Below are 10,839 nucleotides of genomic sequence, written 5' to 3'. Positions count from 1 at the left end.
GCTCCTCGCTGAATTCCGAAGTCTTTGCGATGACTTGTTAGGCTATCTAGAATCGCCGAAATAAAGTGCGGGTTGGTAAGGTGGTCTGGCCATTGAATAAGGTTGCTAGCATTGCGTGTTGTCACTTGCAAGATTTCCAGTAGGTCCGTCACTGTCCTAGCAAGAAGGTTCGTGCAAGGAGACCTCGGTGGAAGCCTCCTGATGCGGGTTTTGTGAAGGTAAATTTTGATGGGGCGATCTTTGAGGATTTGAAGGCAGCAGGTATTGGCGTGGCTGTTCAGAATGAACATGGGGAGGTGGTTGCGGCTTTGGTTGAGCAAATTCCCATTCCAGACTTTGTTTTTACTCTTGAAACTTTGGCAGCTAGGCGTGCGGTTCATTTTTTTCGAAAACTTGGTCTTTATAATGTTGTTTTTGAGCGTGACTCGGATTCTTCCATTCATGCTATTAGTAATAGACTTTTATTACATTCATCTTGTGGTCATATTATTCAAGACATTTTGTTGTTTGCTAGCTCCTTTCAAAGCTTTTCTTTCTCTCATGTGTGTAGGCAAGATAATGTTTTAGCTGATGCCTTGACTAAGAGAGCTAAGTTGTCTTGTCCTTGTTGGTTTGGATGGAGTTTGTTCCTCCGGACTTGTGTAACTGTTATTTGTCAATTTTTTCTTATGTTAATTAAAGTAGCCTTCTTGGCTGGTTTTGCAAAAAAAAAAAAAAAAAAAATCCATTCAAATTTATGAAGATTTAGATCAAAACTTTCAAATCAACATAATACTTCTTGCACTATTTCTCTACTTGTATGACCTTATCATTTCGAAATCAATATGTCTAAGATTTTTTTTTTTGACAAACTGTTGAAATGATATATATGTTGTGTCCCTAATCTGACTATTTCAAAACTGTTTTTGTAATTTGTAATTTTGTTTTGTTTTGTTTTGTTTTTGTTTTTGTTTTTTCATTTTCCCCCTCTTGCCATTGGTTATGGAAATGGATTGGATAAAGGAATTCCATCAATTGGGTTACTAGGAGATCTCTTGAGTTATGGTCTTATTGGGCTATAGAACCTAGGCTCTCATAATTTTTGAAGCATGTATTACTAAATATGAAAATAAAAAGAAAAAAAGCTAACACCGTTAAACATTGTGATTCTAAGGTTATAAACCTAAATTGTTTTTCTAGGTAGAATTCAAGATTTTCTAGCTAAATCCATATGCTTGAATTGGTAAATCCTCTCTCCTATCATATGTCGGAATATTAATTACCCTATAAGCATTAGTATTGGTAGTGTTAAAAAGCTATATTGCTATTTTTAGCACAACCAAATACAAATTTATGGCTACATTGGTGGAGCTAAAGCCAAAATATTTGGCTCCACAGCTTTTGGCTCCACAGCTACAGTGCACAACCACTCATAGGTAAAAATATATATATATATATATATATATATATATATATATATATATATATATTAAATTGTGTGTTTACATTGCTTTATATTAAATATATTATTTTATTCATGTGTTCACACTACTTTGTAGTAAATATATTATTTTATTGTAGTAGATATATTATTTTATTATGTTGTTTATATTATTTTATTGTGTTGAAAGCTAAAATAAAATCATTGATGTTGAAAATTTTGTAAAGTGAGAAGGTAAGATAGATAAAGTAGCTTTTGTAGAGCCATATTGCTAAATTTATGGCTCCACCAATGTGGATAGTATATGATGATTTTTTGTGTGTCTGTGTGTGTAGGTGATTGGTGAGTTTTAACTTGATGAATTTTGCTGTGAAATGGGTTAATTGGGTGACTATGTCTTTGGAGAACTTTTTTTGTTTGCTAAATATTGTTGGTCACCTGCTCTATCCAAATAAAGATTCTTTTTAGTTATTTTACCAAAAAATAATAGTAATAAAGATTCTTTTTGTTTATGATTTATAATTACTTCTTTTACTGTCTAATTTAGATTGTATTAGTGTTTATTTATTTGTTAGTGGGAGGGTGTCATGTTAAGTCAGGTACAATATATTTTACTTGTTTTGTTATGACTTTCTGGGCTAATTAGTAGTGTGATTGAAGATGAGAATCAAGTGCTATAATGATGTGTAGGAATATACCAAGGTTGTAAGGCTATAATAGGTCACAGAGAGGACAATATGCCGAAGTAGTGGCCTAGAATTTGACAAGAACTTTTAAAGAGAAAATATCTATGTGTAGCAGGTAGGAACAGCAGAAAAAGTTTTCCTCCCTATATGGCAAGAAGTGCAGCAAGTGCTTACTGGGCTTGAGAACTAATAGGAGTGAATGCTTGAAACAAGGCTGCCTATAATCAATGCTAACATTCATGGGGTACCCCCATAATATGTGCATGAACTAGTTTCTCAAAAAATAAAAATAAAAAGAGGTTGCAGGAATTGTATTGGATCATCACTTGCATTTGCTTATATTATATTGGTGACTGGATGTTTGATTTGTGAAAGACTAGCCTCGTGTTTGTTCTTTGATTTTTGGTTGGGTATTTAGGACATGATTGCAGCTTCAGTTACCATGTGATAGCTGTTAAATTGCTGCCCTGCCTCTCCAAGTAGAGGAACTTTTCTGTAGAATGCTTATCAGCACTCATGGTTAATGTAAAATATAATATATCTTTCTTCATTAATATATCCCCTCAACTCCCAACTACCACCTTCTCAACTCCTTCATTAATGTATACCATAATCTTTATATCTACTAGTTTAGGGTTCATTGTAACACATAAAATACATAGAAACATCAAGTAGAAATGTAACCTCTAAGGCTTTACAGAATATGTGTAAGTAATCACTTATTGAATCTTTTGCATAAATTGCACACTAATCACTTTTTGAGAAATTTATTGAGAGTAATACCCAATTGATATTTAATTGAAATCAGTCATTCTGAGTGTGTTTTAATTGCTAGTGATATTGTGTCATTCAGCTACTAACTTTGTTATTTAGTACACTAATTCATTGTGTGTTTCTTAATTCGTAGGATGGTGATGGTAATGGTGATGGTGATTCTGCAGTGGATATCCAGTCTCCCGGTGTTCAGCGCTTATCATTTGATGATATGCAGTAGGCGATACTTTGGGCACCTATTTTGGAGTAGGTGATACGCAGTAGAATGTATTCTTTTGTGTAGGACATTGTACATAGTTGTTTAGAATATATTATTTTGTTCATAACATTCTAGACACTTAGGATGTATTATTTTGTGTATAAAATTCTAGACATTTGGGATGTAATTATTGATATGGTGTAATTAAATATATTTAGTTTCTTGGTTTAATGTAGTATGGTATTTGTTATTGGAAAATATGAATTGTAGTTCATTACAATTGCTATAAAATAGGAATTGGAAAATATGTATTTTATGAACATTACAAGTGCTATAAAAAAAAAAAAAAGAAAAAGAAAAAGAGGACTTATACTAGTGCTTTTGAAAGCGCTGGAATAGGTCCTTTTAAATTATATTTATTCAAGACCTATACCAGCGCTTTCGAGAATGCTGGAATAGGTACTGCCTATTCCAGCGCTTTCACAAGCGCTGGTATAGGTCTTTTAAATTATATTCATTCCAGACCTATGTCAGCGCTTTTGAAAGCGTTGGCATAGGTAGCACCTATTCCAGCGCTTTTAAAAGTGCTGGTATAGGTCTTTTATATTATATTCATTCATGACCTATACCAGCGCTTTTGAAAGCGCTGGCATAGGCAGTACCTATTCCAGCGCTTTTAAAAGCGCTGATATAGATCTTGAATGCATACAATTTAAAAGGCCTATCCCAGCGCTTTCAAAAGCGCTGGGATAGGGCTCATGCCTTTCCCGGTGCTTTTGAAAAGCGCTAGTATAGGTCCAGCGACCTTATACCGACTGTGACTGCGCGGTAGTTTGAAGCGCCGGGATAGGAATTGTGACCCTATCCCAGCACTTTCTGGGGCTATCCCAGTGGTTTTGAAAATGCTGGGATATCCCCTTTTTTTTGTAGTGTATAAGTGGAACACTTGGAATGAAATGGAGGATATACATAAATATTGAGAGTTATGGTCAAAATTATAGATAAGATGATTAGAGAGTGAAAGTTTTGATCAGATCCTAAACTAAACAAAATCTGAAGGGTCCATTTTTCCTTGATGAAATAATTGTTAGTATATTTGGATTTGAAGGAAAGGAAAGGAAAAGGATGAACTTATTGATGGTATAGGTTTAATAATTTAATTGCGGAAGAAGTATGTAAAAACTTAACTTTTTCTTATATGTTTAATTATTTTTTATTTAGAATAGTCTTAAGAATTTTATTATTATGTTAAAAAATACACCTAAGCAACAAGTTGAAATAAATAAATTTCTTATCAGGGACGTTGTTGTCTAATCGTACTTTTTCCTCATTTTCAAGCATCTGTAATGGGTGTTGCTTTTGGGAGATTAAGGATTTTCTCATGGTTTAAAAGAAACAAAAAAAGAAAAAAAAGAGGTAAGCTTCATTTCTTATTTGTTTGTTAAAAATGTAAAGAAATATATTCACAGTCACGAGGTATAATTAGGTCAAGCAATTAATTCGTTAACTAACATTCCATTTGTTTTGATGTAAAACATTTTGAAGTGTTTGGTGTGACATGTAAACAAACTACCAAAATTGATGTCGCAACCACTAGTCACTGGTACTAGAGGTCCAGTCACTGGACTAGCAACTCTAGCAATCGACACTAGATTAAAGGCTCTAGTGAGCAGGCCACCAACACCAACCACTAGACTAGCCACCCAACCACTAAATGGAATGGGGGGAGTCAGTGTTGTTTTTCTAAATGTTTTACCAAGTTTTAAAAGGTAAAATGTTTTACAATATTTTGGAATGACATGTAAACCTTTTTGTAAGGTTGAATTTATTCAATCATTTGTTGGTTTTATTCCGTGCCAAATTTACTTGTAATTCAGCAATTAGATACCCTGTATTTAGGTGAGAATCATGTAAGGGTTGTGTGTGAGAGAGTGTGAAGAATTTAAGTGTGTGTGCAATCAAGAAGTTTCTCGCGACTGGATCTCACGAGTAGCTTGTGAGTGGTGACTTGCTAGAAGTGCCACATGTGTGAAGCATGCAGGAAGCTGAAGGGTCATGACCATGGTGGCCGATACCGTACCGGTACCGGCCAGTACATACCGTACCGGCCAGTGCACCGGTACCGGTACACTTTTATATTGTACCGGAAAAAATACCGGTCGTACCGGCCGCGTACCGGCCGTACCGGCCAATTTCAGGCAATACCGGCCGATACCGGGCGTACCGGCCGGTACAGAAAAAAGCCCTTTTTTTATTTTTTTTTTTAGTTTTGTAGTTTTTGAATTTTTGTAAGGGCATAATAATAACTTATTTACATTAACTTATTAGTATTATTTATTTTCTTAGTATGCAATGAACAAGTAAGCTTTCTATTTTTTATATTGTGTTTTTTTTCTTCTTTTAATTGATACTAAAGTCTAAAACTATGAATAATTTGTTCTGAATTGAAGTAATGTTTTATGATAAAATTTAATATTTACTATAGTATAAGTGAAATATTATATTTTTATAAACATGGTTCTAGAGATTTTGGTGTGTGTGTGTGTATATATATATATATATATATATATAAAATAGCGGTAAACCCGAAACGGTATACCGGTATTGACCGGTATCCGAAATATATCGTACCGGTGGCCAAACCGGTACAGCCTCCGGTACGGTATTGACTTCCTTGGTCATGACAGCTAGAGCACTACAAGATAAAAAGTATAGTTTGACTAGTCAGTTATTTCGCGACTGAAACTTGCGACTAGTTCCAGTCGCGAGTCAAGTTGACAAAACCCCCCATTATGCAAAAAAATGACTTTTAACATTCTTTGTCATACCCTACTATAAATACCCTTATACCCACGAAATGTAGAGAGCTTCCAGAGAGAATTTTGAAAGAGAAACCCTAGAGAAAAACAAGATTGACTCATCCATAATCTTATACCTTTGATTCTCAAATTCCTCTACTCTCACCCTCTTCATTGACATACCCTTGCAAGGACCTTTAGCCAAATCCTTATCTCACCATACCCATATCAGTGAAAAGATTATTTTGGTGCTTGGAAAGCAGTTCAGAGATGACCAATTCATTTGGTTGATGTAATGAGCTTATTGCAGATCTGGTAAGCTAAAGAAGATAAGGTTAAACTTAACCCTGTTGGAGCAAGAAGCTTGGAGGGTTTAGGTGTATTGGGTAGATTAGGCTTGGAGGGGGCGGAGAGGTTTTTTGCTGAGTACTTCAGTTTCCTCTTCGATAACACGTGCCGGTGTTATTTTGTGTTTGCATCTCTATAACCTTTACTCTTTGCTTTTAATTACTGTTGTGTTGTGATTAAATTATGGCTTAGAGTAGATTGCTTGTTTGGGTATAACTTATATTTATTATTCCGCACATACATTGTTTGAATATAAGCTTGTGTTAGAATTTTTGAAATTAGGGGTTTAAACATTTACTGGGGTTTAAACATTTACTAGTGTTTTACACACCAAGTGAATTTTCACTTTTCAAACAGAAACCACCAAAACTGGTGGCTTAGACACTAGAGTCGCTGTTGCTAGAGGTCCAACCACTGAACTGGCGGCTCTAGCGACAGACTTTGGATCGGAAGCTCTAGTGAGCGGGTCTCTAGCAGTGGCCGTTGGACTGACAACCCAACTACCAAATTGGGGGGTGGGGGGAACCATTGTATGTTTCTGTAAAATGTTTTACTAAGTTTTTAAAGGTGAAATGCTTTACAACATTTTACAAAGAATTTTATAGTTAATAGAAAATATTTTCAAGTTCGGCCAAATTTTACAACGAAACAAAAACTTGTAAAATGCTAAAATTATTTTCCTTAAAATATTTTACAATGAAACAACCGAAGAGTAAAACAAGTGGCAAAATGGGGAACATCCATGGGGAAAAGTGGTAGTGACACAAGTATTAGTTGGATTAAATTAAAGTAAGAATTAAAGCCCAACAAGTGGCGTTAATCCTGTGGTTTCAAGGGTAGTTAGTGAGTAAATGGATAGTTACCTCGAGGAAATTGCAGGCAGTTACCTTGAGCGGTTACAGAAAGAAGCAAGATATAGACACACATGCCATGTAGTAGCAAGGAGCAGGGTGACAGTTGAAGATGCTTTGCATGGGTTTAATTGTGGAAGAAGTATAATCATCGTTTTCTTATTTGTTTGATTTTTTTCCCCCTTATAAGAGTCTTAATCATTATGCTGAAGCATATACCTAAGCAAAAAATTTGAAATAAATAAATAAATTCCTTATCAAGGACCTTGTTGTCAAGGGTACTTTTTCCTCCTTTTCAACCATTTGCAGTGGGTTCTGATTTTGGGAGATTAAAGAATTTTTCATGGTTTAAAAGATACAAAAAAAGGAGATAAACTCCGCTTCCTATTGTTTATAAAAAAAGGTAAAGAAATACTTTCATACTCATGAGGTATTAGTGTATTACTATTACTAGCTCAATCAATTAATTTATCAACTAAGACACGTGATAAAATGAGGCACATCCATGTTGAATAAGATAGTGACACATTTGCTCAATTGCCAATTATTTAAACTAAGGATTAAAGCCCAATGGATGACAAGTGGCTTTTAATCTTGTGGTTTCAAGGATAGTTAGTGAGAAAATGGATGGTTTACCTTGAGGAAGTTTCAAGTAGCTACTTCGAGCAGTTACAAAAAGAAGCTAGAGATAGAGATAGGCGCCAAGTAGCTACAAGCAACAAGGTGAGAGTTAAAAATGTTTTACATGGGTTTAACTCTGGAAGAAGTATGTAAAAACTCAACATTTTCTTTTTTTGTTTGATTGTTTTTTTCTTAGAAGAGTCTTAATCATTTTATTATCATGTTGAAGTGTACACCTAAGCAAAGAGTTGAAATAAATAAATTCCTTATCAAGGACTTAGTTGTCTAATGATACCTTTTCCTCCTTTTCAAGCATCCATGGTGGTGTTGATTTTGGGAGATTAAAGAATTTTTCATGCTTTAAAGAAAAAAAAAAAAAAAAGAGAGATAAATTCCACTTCTTATTGTTTGTTAAAAAGGTAATATATATATTCACACTCATGAGGTATAACTAGACCAAAAAATTAATTTTCCTATTAAAAAAAAGATCAAAAAAATAATCTAATGACTAAGACACATGGCAAAATGTGACATCCATTTGGAAAAGTGGCAATGAAACAATTTCTCAGTTGGATTTAATTATATTAAGGGTTAAGCTCAATGATAAGTGACACTAATGTTGAGGTTTCGAGGGTATTTAGTGAGTAAATGGACAATTACCTCAAGGAGTTACTGATAATTACCATGAGCATTTAGAGAAAGAAGCCGGAAATAAAGACACGTGCCAAGTAGTTACAAGCAAAAAGGTGACAATTGCCTAAAAGCAGTTATAAGGGGTTACCAGGCTCTCTTAATAGCGAGACACTTTTGGTAGAGAAAATTAATCAAGAACCTAATAGGAATTTAACCTAATTCCTAGAATCTATGAGACATGAAAAAAAATAGAAAATATGTGCAAAGAGAAACAATCACACGACACAACATTTAGATGGTTCAACAATTTGTCTACATTCACACTGTAGACACCTCATTTTGTACCCATTAATAAATTTTGGTCCCCGACCCCAATGATGAGATTGACATATGTCAACCAAGGGTATTTAAAGAGTTCACAATAATTTGAAAGTAATCACAACTTAAAAGTGCTCAAATCGCATTGAAAATGATTCTGAAAAATGACATTTGCTCACTATCTTGACCATAACCTTTGATCCATAAAGAATGTTTGGGTGAGATTTATTTCATTGGAAAGTAGACATCATGGGCTTCAGTTTGAATATAAATTTTGCTTAATTTGTATTTATATTAAGTAAATAATGACCGTTTGAAGTCGGGTCATACAAACTCTCAGGAACTAGGGCATGCGTACGCATGAATCGAGGGTGCGTGCGCACCCTCCGAAGATGCGTACGCAGGCCCCTAGACCTTGGGAACGTCCAAAGACCATTAAAAAGCCCCAAAAACTATAATTTTAACTTATAAATACTCATGTCATATCTCCAATCAAAACCCTAGTTAGAATGAGTTATTTTTTGGCCTCCATCTTCTCTAAAACCCTATTTTCAATTTTCAAAACCCTAACACAACACCTGAGCACTTTTACAAAATTAAAACCTCTCTTTAGTTAGTTTTAAGGCAGAAAGTTTGTTTTCCAAATTGTTTTCTAAAACCTTTTCAAAATCTTTTGTTCTTAAGTTGTGATGACTAGCTATTGTTGCGTTCTTTAATTATTCTCGTTCCCTCAATCTAATATTTGTGTTGTAGGCACTGAGGGGTCGATTAAACTATCTCAAATATATGATTCTAAAGCAAGGTGAGTCTCTTTTCCATGATTTCTCACTTTGCTACATAGGATTCACATGGTTCTTTGTTTGATGTTATCATAAGTGTTCTTATCATGTTTGATTGATGTTATGATCTTTTTGATATGTTCTGATATGATTTTAGGTTGTTTATAATATGTTCTTGTTGTTCTTGGTTTGTTATTTTTAGTTTTATGTAAAGTTTAACATGTTTATTTATTTAATGTAGTTTAGTTTAATTTTTTGATTTTGTTTCTTAATTATTTGTTTATGTTGATGTTTGTTTTATTTGCTTCATGTTAATTTAGTGTTTAGCATTCTAACATGCTTGTTTGATCTCACATGTTATATTTTTGTTTCATTAATCTCTAAATATGTAATTTTTCAGATCTGTGCTAAAGGATGTGTACGCGTCCATTGAGTATGTGTGCGCATGATTCAACCATGCGTACACATAGTTGAGTATGAGTCCGCAGCTTGAACTCATATTAGGGCAAAATTCTTATTTTTATTTATTTAGTTATTTTTCACATGATATTTTATTTTGTTTACTAAATTTAGGTTATTCATTGTGTTTAATTATTTTCCATGTTTGTTTGAATCTTTTTGCTATGTTTGGTTTATTTTATAATCTTTCCTTATGTGTGTGATTTAATTGTTATATTTTCCTTTTTAGTATATGATTATTGTGTTTTTTTTTTTCCTTTTATATTGTGATGTGATCTTTAATACATTGTGTGTGTTATTTCCTTAAGTGCATGGTGTATGTTTAGGTTAAGAATTAGGGCTCTCTTAATAAACTCTTTAATTAAATATGGCCTAACAACACATAATGGAGGTCGGCCTACAAGCTAGGTGGTCTTAGGTGTCTAACACTTTTGCAAGCTATATCCAAATTTCGGACTTATAATCTGGTATGCAGACCCATGCATGTAAGTGATTGGCCCAAAAGACCCAATATGATTCCTAGACCTAAGTTATGTGGTGACTCAATTTTTCTCTGCCACGGTCCACTTGACCGAGGCATACTCCCTTGTGCCAACACAATCAATTTTTGTGTTGTACAATTTTTCAATACATAGTGAACCCTAATCTGAAGAAACAAATGAATTCCCTAAAACAATGGTGCCAAAATGTCCATAAGCACTCTCCTCTCTATGGACTAAGTCTTAGAAAATTTCTCATGCATTTAAATTGTCATGCTTCCAAGTCAAGTTAGGTCATAAACCAAATCATCAAACACAACTAGAATATTTTGTGTAAAGTGGTGTCTCTATTTGCTTTATTAACTACTCAAGAAGTTTCTTCAATGTGTTTAAGGGCAAGTGTTTGTTAGTGGGTCCCACCAAGTAGAATAAGAAAGTCTCTCATGCCTTCTCTCATGGTTGAGTAAGGGTTTT

Source organism: Castanea sativa, chromosome 11 (genome assembly GCF_040712315.1).
Source record: "Castanea sativa cultivar Marrone di Chiusa Pesio chromosome 11, ASM4071231v1".
Lineage (NCBI taxonomy): Eukaryota > Viridiplantae > Streptophyta > Magnoliopsida > Fagales > Fagaceae > Castanea > Castanea sativa.
Note: the sequence above shows the minus strand (reverse complement) of the source record.